Source organism: Schistocerca nitens, chromosome 4 (assembly GCF_023898315.1).
Source record: "Schistocerca nitens isolate TAMUIC-IGC-003100 chromosome 4, iqSchNite1.1, whole genome shotgun sequence".
Classification (NCBI taxonomy): domain Eukaryota; kingdom Metazoa; phylum Arthropoda; class Insecta; order Orthoptera; family Acrididae; genus Schistocerca; species Schistocerca nitens.
Window position 1 is genome coordinate 107,529,122 of NC_064617.1, and position 14,236 is coordinate 107,543,357.

Below are 14,236 nucleotides of genomic sequence, written 5' to 3' on the forward strand. Positions count from 1 at the left end.
TGTGCTCTAGTGCATGTTACAAAATTTATTATGTACGGAAGTGTCCGCTCCGGCATACGTTGCGTAGTAGAGATGTTCTATCATGTAGCGTACAGTGCTCTGCTGTACCAGCCGCTACAACAGTTTATTATGTAGTGCACAGGGCTTTATTGTGGAGCAGCGTCTGTTACGAAATACACACAATACTCACGGTAGCAGAGCCAGGTGGGTCACCTCTTCCAGGCGATATTTGTCTGCTACAGAAATTTATTACATCATTCAGAACCATCTTCTGGATGCTGTACGAAGCAGTAGGCCTACAGTGTCTGCTTTACATATTGCATCATCCCAAATTCTATGGTCTAGCAGGTCCAGTCACACAAGCTGTTTGTATTTCTGGCTTACATATTACATGTCCTCTATTCCAGTTAGAGCTTGCCAGTGCCTTCAGCTTCACTCTGTCCTGGTTGGTTGAGAACTGTGACAAGGGCGTTGTCTGTTCTGATTGATTAGGGAAAAATACGGCGTGTGTTGTAAAAAAAAAAAAAAAAAAGAAAAAAAAGAAAGAAAACAGTATCACTTCACTTGAATAGGAAATACTAGTATCAAATTTTTTCTTACTTTGAAACATGTTTGTTGTTGTCGTCTTCAGTCCTGAGACTGGTTTGATGCAGCTCTCCATGCTACTCTATCCTGTGCAAGCTTCTTCATCTCCCAGTACCTACTGCAACCTACATCCTTCTGAATCTGCTTAGTGTATTCATCTCTTTGTCTCCCTCTACGATTTTTACCCTCCACGCTGCCCTCCAATGCTAAATTTGTGATCCCTTGATGCCTCAAAACATGTCCTACCAACCGATCCCTTCTTCTAGTCAAGTTGTGCCACAAACTTCTCTTCTCCCCAATCCTATTCAATACCTCCTCATTAGTTATATGATCTACCCACCTTATCTTCAGCATTCTTCTGTAGCACCACATTTCGAAAGCTTCTATTCTCTTCTTGTCCAAACTATTTATCGTCCATGTTTCACTTCCATACATGGCTACACTCCATACAAATACTTTCAGAAACGACTTCCTGACACTTAAATCTATACTCGATGTTAACAAATTCCTCTTCTTCAGAAACGATTTCCTTGCCATTGCCAGTCTACATTTTATATCCTCTCTACTTCTACCATCTTAAGTTATTTTACTCCCTAAATAGCAAAACTCCTTTACTACTTTAAGCATCTCATTTCCTAATCTAATTCCCTCAGCATCACCCGATTCAATTTGACTACATTCCATTATCCTCGTTTTGCTTTTGTTGATGTTCATCTTATATCCTCCTTTCAAGACACTGTCCATTCCGTTCAACTGCTCTTCCAAGTTCTTTGCTGTCTCTGACAGAATTACAATGTCATCGGCGAACCTCAAAGTTTTTACTTCTTCTCCATGAATTTTAGTACCTACTCCATATTTTTCTTTTGTTTCCTTTACTGCTTGCTCAATATACAGATTGAATAACATCGGGGAGAGGCTACAACCCTGTCTCACTCCTTTCCCAACCACTGCTTCCCTTTCATGCCCCTCGACTCTTATAACTGCCATCTGGTTTCTGTACAAATTGTAAATAGCCTTTCGCTCCCTGTATTTTACCCCTGCCACCTTCAGAATTTGAAAGAGAGTATTCCAGTTAACATTGTCAAAAGCTTTCTCTAAGTCTACAAATGCTAGAAACGTAGGTTGCCTTTTCTTAATCTTTCTTCTAAGATAAGTCGTATGGTTAGTATTGCCTCACGTGTTCCAACATTTCTACGGAATCCAAACTGATCTTCCCCGCGGTCCGCTTCTACCAGTTTTTCCATTCGTCTGTAAAGAATTCGCGTTAGTATTTTGCAGCTGTGACTTATTAAACTGATTGTTCGGTAATTTTCACATTTGTCAACACCTGCTTTCTTTGGGGTTGGAATTATTATATTCTTCTTGAAGTCTGAGGGTATTTCGACTGTCTCATACATCTTGCTCACCAGATGGTAGAGTTTTGTCATGGCTCTCCCAAGGCCATCAGTAGTTCTAATGGAATGTTGTCTACTCCCGGGGCCTTGTTTCGACTCAGGTCTTTCAGTGCTCTGTCAAACTCTTCACGCAGTATCTTATCTCCCATTTCGTCTTCATCTACATCCTCTTCCATTTCCATAATATTGTCCTCAAGTACATCGCCCTTGTATAAACCCTCTATATACTCCTTCCACCTTTCTGCCTTCCCTTCTTTGCTTAGAACTGGGTTGTCATCTGAGTTCTTGATATTCATACAAGTGGTTCTCTTCTATCCAAAGGTCTCTTTAATTTTCCTGTAGGCAGTATCTATCTTACCCCTCGTGAGACACGCCTCTACATCCTTACATTTGTCCTCTAGCCAACCCTGCTTAGCCATTTTGCACTTCCTGTCGATCTCATTTTTGAGACGTTTGTATTCCTTTTTGCCTGCTTCATTGACTGCATTTTTATATTTTCTCCTTTCATCAATTAAATTCAATATTTCTTCTGTTACCCAAGGATTTCTATTAGCCCTCGTCTTTTTACCTAGTTGATCGTCTGCTGCCTTCACTATTTCATCCCTCAGACCTACCCATTCTTCTTCTACTGTATTTCTTTCCCCCATTCCTGTCAATTGTTCCCTTATGCTCTTCCTGAAACTCTCTACAACCTCTGGTTCTTTCAGTTTATCCAGGTCCCATCTCCTTAAATTCCCACCTTTTTGCAGTTTCTTCAGTTTCAATCTGCAGTTCATAACCAATAGATTGTGGTCAGAATCCACATCTGCCCCTGGAAATGTCTTACAATTTAAAACCTGGTTCCTAAATCTCTGTCTTACCATTATATAATCTATCTGATACCTATTAGTATCTCCAGGATTCTTCCAGGTATACAACCTTCTTTTATGATTATTGAACCAAGTGTTAGCTATGATTAAGTTATGCTCTGTGCAAAATTCTACAAGGCGGCTTCCTCTTTCATTTCTTCCCCCCCCCCCCCCCCCCCCAATCCTTATTCACCTACTATGTTTCCTTCTCTCCCTTTTCCTACGCTTAAATTCCAGTCACCCATGACTATTAAATTTTCGTCTCCCTTCACTACCTGAATAATTTCTTTTATCTCGTCATACATTTCATCTATTTCTTCATCATCTGCAGAGCTAGTTGGCATATAAACTTGTACTACTGTAGTAGGCATGGGCTTTGTGTCTATCTTGGCCACAATAATGCGTTCATTATGCTGTTTGTAGTAGATAACCCGCACTCCTATTTTTTTATTCATTATTAAACCTACTCCTGCATTACCCCTATTTGATTTTGTATTTATAACCCTGTAATCCCCTGACCAAAAGTCTTGCTCCTCCTGCCACCGAACTTCACTAATTCCCACTATATCTAACTTTAACCTATCCATTTCCCTTTTTAAATTTTCTAACCTACCTGCCCGATTAAGGGATCTGACATTCCACGCTCCGATCCGTAGAACACCAGTTTTTTTTCTCCTGATAACGACGTCCTCTTGAGTAGTCCCCGCCCGGAGATCCGAATGGGGGACTATTTTACCTCCGGAATATTTTACCCAAGAGGACGCCATCATCATTGAATCATACTGTAAAGCTGCATGTCCTCGGGAAAAATTACGGCTGTAGTTTCCCCCTGCTTTCAGCCGTTCACAGTACCAGCACAGTAAGGCCGTTTTGGTTAATGTTACAAGGCCAGATCAGTCAAGCATCCAGACTGTTGCCCCCACAACTACTGAAAAGGCTGCTGCCCCTCTTCAGGAACCACACGTTTGTCTGGCCTCTCAACAGATACCCCTCCGTTGTGGTTGCACCTACGGTACGGTCATCTGTATCGCTGAGGCACGCAAGCCTCCACACCAACGGCAAGGTCCATGGTTCATGTATGATACGACACACTCGTAGCCCATCATATTTCGAACGGCACTTCGTAACAGAATTTACACATACAAGAGAGTGTGAATAACAAAATCATGTACAAAAAAATGAATGATGGTTTTTTCATTTTTCTGTGCCTTCCCGCTCATTCCTAATTAACATATTTTCCAACACTTAGGTTGGATCGGTGTTTCATTTTTTGTTTCTAATAAATTTTAACTTTACGATATCGTGGGGATCTTCCGTCATGTGCCTACACAATTGCCACCACACTAGTCTGCCTGCTTAGCTGGGTGGTGACGTGCTCGCCTCCCATGCAAGGGGGCCAGGCTTCGATTCCCGGCCGGGTTGGAGAATTTATCCGCTCGTGGACTGGGTGTTGTGTTGTCCTTATCATCATTTCATCCTTATCACAGGCGCGCAAGTCGCCCAGTGTGGCGTCGAATGGAATAAGGCCTGCACTTAGCGGCCGAACTTGCCCGATTGGGGCCTCCTGGCCAACGATGCCATATGCTCATTTCAATTTTTTTTTCTTTTTTTTCCCCCACACTATACGTTATAGGCAACGGCCTTGCCGCAGTGGATACACCGGTTCCCGTGAGATCACCGAAGTTAAGCGCTGTTGGGCGTGGCCGGCACTTGGATGGGTGACCATCCAGCCGCCATGTGCTGTTGCCATTTTTCGGGGTGCACTCAGCCTCGTGATGCCAATTGAGGAGCTACTCGACCGAATAGTAGCGACTCCGGTCAAAGAAAACCATCATAACGACCGCGAGAGCGGTGTGCTGACCACACGCCCCTCCTATCCGCATTTTCGCCCGAGGATGACACGGCGGTCGGATGGTCCCGGTGGGCCACTTGTGGCCTGAAGACGGAGTGCACACTATACGTTGACATGGTATGAAGACGTACAGTGTATTTTGCTTGTACGAGTTTATATTTGCCAATAGGGGTCGATGCCCTTTATTTGTTGGCTTCTCTTTTATTTAATGGAATGGACATGTCAGCTTATCCTATGTATGTTAGTTATACTAGAAATTAAAAGAGTATATACATAATATGATAGTCCATTACATATTTGAATTTAGCGCGCTAACAATAATGTTCAGTCTGCTTCATTCTCGCTGCCGAGTTTCGCGCTTGCGCATACAGATTTGGCGGCAATGAATTAGTCGCCAACGGTCAACATGTCAGATGCTACCGTCGCACGTGCGTGCACTCGTTTACTTAGTGTTGATTTCACACTGAGTGTCGTTTGGCTGAGTGGCGTTTGTCTTCATTCTGTGTGCAACGGGTGTATGCTTATTGTTCAAAATCCGACGCTGTGGAAGAAGATCTCCATTTTTACTGCCTAGGAGTCATTGTCACCCGTCTTACTCGCATGTTCAACGGAGAGAGCCCCGACCAACAGCATCCGTTGATGAGGTAAGTACCGGCTCGAACAACTATAGTTCACTTGTTAATGTGTCAAGCGTTGTGAGCCACGATACTCAGAAATTATTTCGTTGCACACTCATGTTCATGTCACCTCACTTGACCATCCACTTGTTGAATGATACTTATAGCTGTCCAAAACATAGTATAAATTGCTTATCTTTAAAGTTCATTTCTCCATATGGAGTTTTGTTTCCAATGGAAATTCAGACAAGTATTGAGTTACAACAATATACATAACATGATAGCTTATACCTATGGCTGACATTCCATCCATCGCTTATAGTATGAACATAAACTTCTTAAGTTTTAATACGTCAAAAAGTTTTCATTAACTGGGTTCTGTTACTACGGTTTTCTTGTTAGGTTTGTGGGTGTTGGAGAAAACAATTCCTTTATCCCCACATACATTTAGCAATAACTGAACACTACACACATGAATGAATTGTGTAGACATGAACAGCACGGAATAACTAACTAAAGCTAAGTCAAAGAATAACTATATCACTGCACGTAAATTAACACTTCACGGAATGTTTATGAAGCACTGTACACTTGTAGGGATCGATTGTCAGAAATAGGTCACTACATGACTCCCCCCTTTAATGCTAACGATACCGCAGATTAAATTTCACACGCCGTCCAGCTCTTGTAACTACTTCTTTCTTGAAACCGGGCGGTGCGTCACGTGTGTCAGTGGTTGTGTCAGGGAGTGGTGTAGTAATCCTCGACGTCGGTCTTGGTGTTGCAATGGCTGGTGTTCGCTGAGCGTTGTGGTGTTCATGGGGTATAGGAACACATCTTGTAGCTTCTCCTGTCTTCTCTGGTTTGTGTTCATGGGTAGCTGTGGTGTCTGTTGCGTCCAGAAATGCAGGCTTGATACGGTCCACTGCAACTGTGGTGGGTGTACAGTTAATCATTATGCGGAAAGTATTGGTATCCCTACTGACTACCAGATATGGTCCGTCATATGGTGGCTGCAGTGGTTTACGCACAGTATCATTGCGTAAGAATACATGCGTGCACTTGTCTAGCTCCGCAAAAACGAACTAGTGTCTTCCAAGCTGGAATCTAGGCATTGATGGTCTCAATTGGCGTATATGCTCTCTTAATCTTGTGGCGAATTCTGAGGCTGTGATTGTATCATCTGCCATGCTGTGCAGAAATTCTCCAGGTAGGCGTAACGTTTGTCCACACACCAGTTCTGCTACTGTTGCTTTTGAATGACGTTCGTAGACCCAAAAATACGATAGGTAGTGTCTTTGTCGAATTCGGTGTTGCGTGACATCTCAGTGCTGCCTTTAACTTTCGATGAAGACGCTCAACCATGCCATTTGATGCGGGGTGGTATGCCGTGGTGCGTATGCGTTTCGTACCTAATAACGTAGCCAATGCTTTGAAAACGTAGGCTTCAAATTGTCGTCCTTGATCAGTTATAATTCTCAGTGGAACTCCAAACCGGGCAATCCAACCACGAAAAAATGTTTGAGCTATAGTTTTTGCAGTGATGTCCTTCATTGGAAATGCCTCAGGCCACCTAGTAAATCTGTCAATCACCGTGAGGCAATAACTGTAGCCTTCCGATGTCGAGAGTGGGTCGATGATGTCAACATGCACATGGTCAAAACGCTGATTTGGTGGAAGAAATGTGCCTAATGGTGCCCTGACGTGCTGTGTGATTTTATTCCTCTGGCACGCCAAGCATTGCTTCACAAATGTTTTACAGTCTGTGTGCATACATGGCCATACAAATTTTTGTTTGACCAATCTGAGTGTGGCTCTTACTCCTGGGTGTGACAGATTGTGCATTGATGCAATTGCCTGTGTTCTGAATTGCTGTGGCACAAATGGGCGTATCTTTCCTCTTGCTACGTCACAGTACAACTCAATGCTTGCTTCAGGAAATGTCACGAGCTGTAGCTTCAATCCTTTCCCTTGTTGCAATAGATCACGCAACTCACTATCACATTGTTGCGCATGCGCAAGGGCGTCGTAATCAATGGCCTTTGTCACTGCTTCCACCTGTGCGATGTCATCTGCTACTGTGGACACTGCTTCTATGCGAGAAAGTGCATCAGCTGGAACATTTAGCTCCCCTTCCACATACACAATGCTGGTCGTGAACTGCCTGATATAATGTAAGTGTCGCAGCTGCCTCGGCGATAGTTTATCTGGCTTTACCTTAAAGGCATAGGTAAACGGTTTATGATCTGTGTAAATCGTGAACTGTCGCCCTTCTAATGCGTGTCTGAATTTTTTTACTGCCGCATAAGCGGCGTACAGCTCACGGTCATATGTTGCCCAACGTTGCTGAGATGGTGACAACTTATGACTATAAAATGCAATGGGCTACCATAACTGATCAATTTGTTGCTGAAGTACGGCACCAATGGCAGTGGACGAAGCATCTACATCTACGTCTACATTCATACTCCGCAAGCCACCCAACGGTGCGTGGCGGAGGGCACCTTACGTGCCACTGTCATTACCTCCCTTTCCTGTTCCAGTCGCGTATGGTTCGCGGGAAGAACGACTGTCTGAAAGCCTCCGTGCGCGCTCTAATCTCTCTAATTTTACATTCGTGATCTCCTCGGGAGGTATAAGTAGGGGGAAGCAATATACTCGATACCTCATCCAGAAACGCACCCTCTCGAAACCTGGCGAGCAAGCTACACCGCGATGCAGAGCGCCTCTCTTGCAGAGTCTGCCACTTGAGTTTATTAAACATCTCCGTAACGCTATCACGGTTACCAAATAACCCTGTGACGAAACGCGCCGCTCTTCTTTGGATCTTCTCTATCTCCTCCGTCAACCCGATCTGGTACGGATCCCACACTGATGAGCAATACTCAAGTATAGGTCGAACGAGTGTTTTGTACCATGAGAGCGAGTGGAGCATGCGCGACCGGGTGTGCTAATTGTGCGGCCTCTGCTATAGCTTGTTTCATAGCGTGAAACGCGGTGTCCACCTCGATAGTCCAACGCACTCTGTGGTTAGGTTTAGGTGCGCCTTTAAGTAGTTCACACAATGGTGCAGTTATCAGTGCATGATTGCGATGAAGCGTTGGTAGAAATTCACTACTCCTGTGAATCGTCGTAATTCTCCGACTGTGACAGGGCAGGGGTATTTGTTTATGGCCTCTACTTTACTGTGTGGCGGTCGAATACCCTGTGCATTCACCAAATATCCTAGAAAGTGGACCTCTTTTTCACCAAAAACACACTTGGCAGGATTAATTACTAGTCCATGTGTGCGTAGGCGCTCAAACACTTGTGCCAAATGCTGTAAGTGCTCCTCTTCAGATGCAGACATCACCAATAAATCATCTATATACACATAGAAAAAATCTAAATCTCTTGTAACCTCATCCATAAAACGTTGGAAGGTCTGGGCGGCATTACATAGTCCGAATGGCATTCGGGTGAATTCAAATAGACCGAATGTTGTTGTCACCGCTGTTTTAGGAATGTCTTCTGCAGCTATAGGGATCTGATAGTAAGCTCGAACTAGATCAATGGTAGAAAATATAGTCTTACCGTGAACATTTGCAGAAAAGTCTTCTATATGTGGAACTGGATACAGGTCTGGAATGGTCCTTCCATTGAGTTGGCGATAGTCACCGCAGGGGCGCCATCCATTCTTCTTTTTAGGCACGATGTGAATTGGGGATGCCCAACTGCTACTAGAAACTCTGCAGATACCTTGTGACAGCATGCTGCGAAATTCCTGCTTTACCAGTTTTATCTTTTCGGCCGTTAAACGTCTAGGTCGAGCGTGAGTTGGCGGCCCTCGCGTGGTCAAAATATGGTGGACGGTTGTATGCTTGACTGGTGGGAGAGTAGGCGATTGCTGTGTGATCGCGGGGTATCCTTTCAGTAATCGTATATATGGTGTGTCGCCTGTGACTGTGCGTACCTCTAGTTGTACGCAGACTAGTAGTCAAATCTAACAGTCGCTGGCGTCGCAGATCTGGCAGTAAGTCGTAGAAGGACAAAAAATCTGCTCCGATAATAGGCTGTGATATATCTGCCACTGTAAATTGCCATTCAAACACACGGCGTAGCCCCAAGTTAAGAAATAATGTTACTCGACCGTATGTTCTAATTTTGGAGTCATTGGCGGCGAATAGATAACAGTCGTCGCAGCTCCGGTGTGATAGGCGGTTTGCTGGATATACGGACACTTCTGCGCCTGTATCGACGAGAAACTGTAGTTTTGTTTCGCGGTCTGTCACAAAAAGTCGGCGAGTGTTTGCACTGGAAGTTATCGCTGCTACGGTGTCTGCTTCATGTTTCCACGTGCAAGGTGGTGTACACTTTCGTGCATCTTTACCAAATGTCTTGTGGTACCAGCATAAGTTCTGTAGTGATGGTGATCGATTGCGACTTCGTGACCGTCGGCGGCGTGGCCGTTGGCGGTTGTGCGTTGTTTGTAATGCAGCTACCTGTGGGGTCTACTGTGCCAGTTGTGATTGTAGGGAGACTAGCGTCACTGTGGGCGAATTTTCTTGTTGTGGCGTTAATGTTGAGACACTTGATGTGGGATACATTTCCATTAACCTGTCGGCCGTTTGTGCCAGTGCGTTTAAATCACCTGCACATACCGTGAGAATTTTTTGAGTGCAACCGAGACAACCAGTTATTACTTCGTAGCACATCATCAGTTACAGTGTTACTTCCCAATGTGCGCAAACGTCGTAAGAGTTGTGATGGTGTGCGATCTCCGAGTTCTTCAGTGCGCAGTAGCTTCTCTAGCCGTTTTGCCTCTGATTGTGGCAAACGCTTTATTAATGCGTTTTTAATGGATGCATAACGATCGGTATCCGGCGGTGCGGCTAGGATATCTTGTACTTCTGCTGCTAGATCTTCTGTAAGTGCTGCAACCACATAGCTGTACTTAGTTTCGTCCGCCGATATTTGTGCGAGGACGAACTGGCTTTCTAACTGGGCAAACCACAACAGAGGATTATGTAACCAGAATGGTGGATGTTTTATCGTCACCCTGTTAATTGCACTGCTGGCTTCAGGTTGAATTGAGACTGGCGAATCGGTCATTATCGTGCTGAAACGAGCGCGACGCGGCTGGCGCGCAAGTTACAAACGTGAACGTTGCAGAACTTCGTTAAACGCTGAAGCCGACGCGGATGTTACGTAGTTCGTCGGGTGTCACCAAATGTGGGTGTTGGAGAAAACAATTCCTTTATTCCCACATACATTTAGCAATAACTGAACACTACACACATGAATGAATTGTGTAGACATGAACAGCACTGAATAACTAACTAAAGCTAAGTCAAAGAATAACTATATCACTGCACGTAAATTAACACTTCACGGAATCAAAATATCCACGGGTGTACTGCCGGTCTACAGTGTCCAACGGGCACAATATTTCGGCGATCATACATGTCGCCATCATCAGGTGAACTGACGGACTGAGCTCCTGTGAACGTGCCGGCACGGAGATCCGTACACTATGGCTGCTCAGGTGGAACTGGGTTCGGTCACACTGCACACTGCACTTTCCTAACGAGCGGTCCTATGCTCGTGGTTTGGCAGGGTGAGCGTTTATCGCTATTCCTGCAGAACATGTCTTGCTGAGATTTAGAGAACTGACTTACTTTTGAGCCGGCCTTTCGGATGCATGGCATCCTTTGACTGTTTCGAGGTTTTAGTCTCGCAACAGGTCAGGCCAACGTGTCGTCGGCCTGCGGTGGATGTTGTGGCCCAGTGCCTGTACGAGCCTGTTCTGTGACCTATTGGTCTCCTGGTAAAACTGTCTTGCCGTCTGACGAAATCTGTCCTTGAGCAGTGGGATCCCGGTCTGCTCATGTAATTGGGCTGTCGGGTAGCGCCATGGCAACCGGAGGGCGAGCCGAAGTGCCCGGTTCTGAACCCTCTGGAGCTCGGCAATGTGAGTCTCGGCTGCATTGCCCCACACCACGGCTGCGTACTCCAGTACTGGACGGACCAGTACTAGGTACAGGGTGATTCCGTGGCGGGGGGGAAGCGTCGAGGTCGGGTTAAGTAGAGGGTATAGGGTCCGTAGACGTCCCATAGCCCTACCCTTTATGTCCTGGATGTGTGGGCGAAACGTTAGCCTCTGATCGAGGGTAACCCCGAGGTATCGAGCTGTCTTGCACCACGGGACGGGGCCTCCCGCGATCGTGACCGGCTCAAGATCAGGTGGAAGCAGTCGTTTGGTGAACACGACTGCTTGGCTTTTTGCGGCATTGAATTTGAGCCTCCATTTTGTGGACCACCTTCCAAGCTCTTCGCAACCAAGCTGGAGTCGGCGCCTCATTTCAAGAACGTTCATGCTGCGGACGAGTAGCGCCGTATCGTCGGCATATAGCGCCAGCGACACTTGCGCCACCCGTGGAGCGTCAGCAGTGTAGAGGGAGTACAGCAGGGGTCCGAGTACGGACCCCTGTGGCACTCCAGCCCGAATTGGGCGTTGGGTGGACGCTCCCTCCTCCAAGCGCACGTGGAAAGTGCGGTTCTCCAGATACGATTTGAGTAACACCGCGTGTGGCGTCGGGACCCCGTGCACAAGAAGTTTGTACACGAGGCCGTCGTGCCACACCGAGTCGAATGCCCTGGAGACGTCCAGGAATACCGCCCCTAGGTATTCCCGGGTCTCCAGGGCTCGCATGGCCTCCTCCACTAGTCGCAAGAGTTGGTGTGCGGTGGAGTGGCCTTTGCGAAAACCGAATTGCTCATCTGGAAGCAGGTGTTCGGCTTCCACGTGCCTGAGGAGCCGCTTTGCATATATGCGCTCGAAAACCTTAGACAGCGTGGGCAGAAGGCTCACGGGACGGTAGGATGCCGCTTGTCTGGGGTCCTTGTTTGCCTTGGGGATTGCTACCACTTCCGCATGCTTCCACGCGGAAGGGTAGATCCCCGTACGCAGGATCATGTTGAATATGTCGGTCACGCTCTGGTGGGCCCCTGCTGGAAGATCGCGCAAGAGGATGCCGACAATGCCGTCATCCCCTCCCGCCTTTTTGGGGCTTAGTGTCCGCAGCTGCTCGGCCACTTCTTCCACCGATATCAGTTCGATTTCGTCTCCCTCTTCCCTGGCTGCCAGGAAAGTGGGCAGTTGCGTTTGAACTAGGCGGACGTGCTCCACGTCCACAACGTCTTCCATTCTGGGTTCGGTCGCGGCGGCGGCGGATTTAAATACCCTCCGCCCGCGGCGCGCTCACTCCGCCGTCCGCGCCCCGCGCCACGGTCGCGCGGTGGAACAGATTGCGACGGCGTCTGAGATGACGTCGGTGTGATGGCTCCGTCCGCCGTGGTCGTCACAACTATACATTTGCTTGATTTACTCTTGATTAACCCAATCGCTGGTTCCCAAGCCTTGCTAAGATTGTAGCCACAGTCACGATTTATGAGGTCGTCATTGGTGCGAATTTCGATGGCCTCTCTAACAACGCTGTCCCAGTATCTCGACGTCTGTACCAGAATCCTCGTGCGTTCATACTCCATAGCGTGATTTTCCGACAAACAATGCTCAGCGACCGCCGACTTGCTCGGATACATCAGTCGAGTGTGCCTCTGGTGTTCACGGCATCGATCCTCGACGGTACGCATCGTCTGACCAATATACGACTTGCCACATTGACACGGAATCTGGTACACGCCGGCCTTCCTCAAACCGAGGTCATCTTTGGCGCTCCCCACCAGTGCACGAGTTTTATTCGGAGGACAAAACACCGTTCCGACCCGGTGTTTCTTCAAAATGCGGGCGATCTTTCCCGAGAGTGCGCCTGTATATGGGATAAACGCAGTGCCTACCTCCTCCCTCGTGATTTCATCCATATCCACAGGTTGTGCTGTAGTGGTTGGGCGGAGAGCACGTTGAATCTGCCACTCTGAGTACCCATTTTTTCGAAATACAGTTCTCAGATGTTCCAATTCCTATTTTGGATATTTTGATTATCAAATACGCCGGGAGAAACTCAAGAATCACACTTCACGGAATGTTTATGAAGCACTGTACACTTGTAGGGATCGATTATCAGAAATAGGTCACTACAGATTCAACTTATCTTTGTTCACATCACGTATACTAATTAATTACATATACATTATCATGATACAATACAAGCACATGATACATTTTACTTCATTTTATAGTTAGTCATTTCTTCATTAGTTAGAGGAAGGAGAAAAACATTGAAAAGAGGACTAAAACATTACACATTGCTGGCCTAACTACACTTGGCGCCACCTCCTTTGTTTGATAGGGAAGAAAGGAAATACTCATCTACTGATTGAAGGATTTATGAGGAAATGTTACTTCTACTGTCATGGACTAGTTGCCAAGGAACTTTTGTTTCATGGAAATAATGTGTACTGACTAATCATTCATGTAGTATCATATTGTTTCTTCATGTACTAGTGCTATTTACTTCAATTCACGTGTAGCTTCATGTGAAATATGACTTTTTAACCATTGTAGACTTATCTTTCTCAAATACCTGGAAATGTCGTTACTAGAACATTCATGTGACACAATAAAAATTAATTGATTTTAAATAAAAATATGGCGTTTCAGTCTTTGATCGCTATTTCTTATTTTCAATGACCGGTTCTGTACTGACAAGTTACTCTGTAACTGCAATATATGATCTGAAGATGGGCAGCTAACCTGAAACCGGTCATTGAAAACAAACTGTCATAACAGTGAACCGATAGTTCTGTACTGACAAGTTACTCTGTAACTGCAATATATGATCTGAAGATGGGCCGCTAGCCTGAAACCGGTCATTGAAAATAAAAAACAGTGATCAAAGACTGAAATGCCATATTTTTATTTAAAGAACGATCGCGGAAATCCCATTAAGACAATCATGTCTAGATTTGACAATTGGTTTTTGCAAAATCTTATGCTAAATG

General features: G+C 45.8%; 1 pseudogene; it reads left to right on the forward strand.

Annotated features, from left to right (window-relative positions):
• The first annotated feature begins 4,459 nt into the window (after window positions 1-4,459).
• Window positions 4,460-4,576, forward strand: LOC126254117 (5S ribosomal RNA; annotated as a pseudogene).
• Window positions 4,577-14,236: the final 9,660 nt, after the last annotated feature.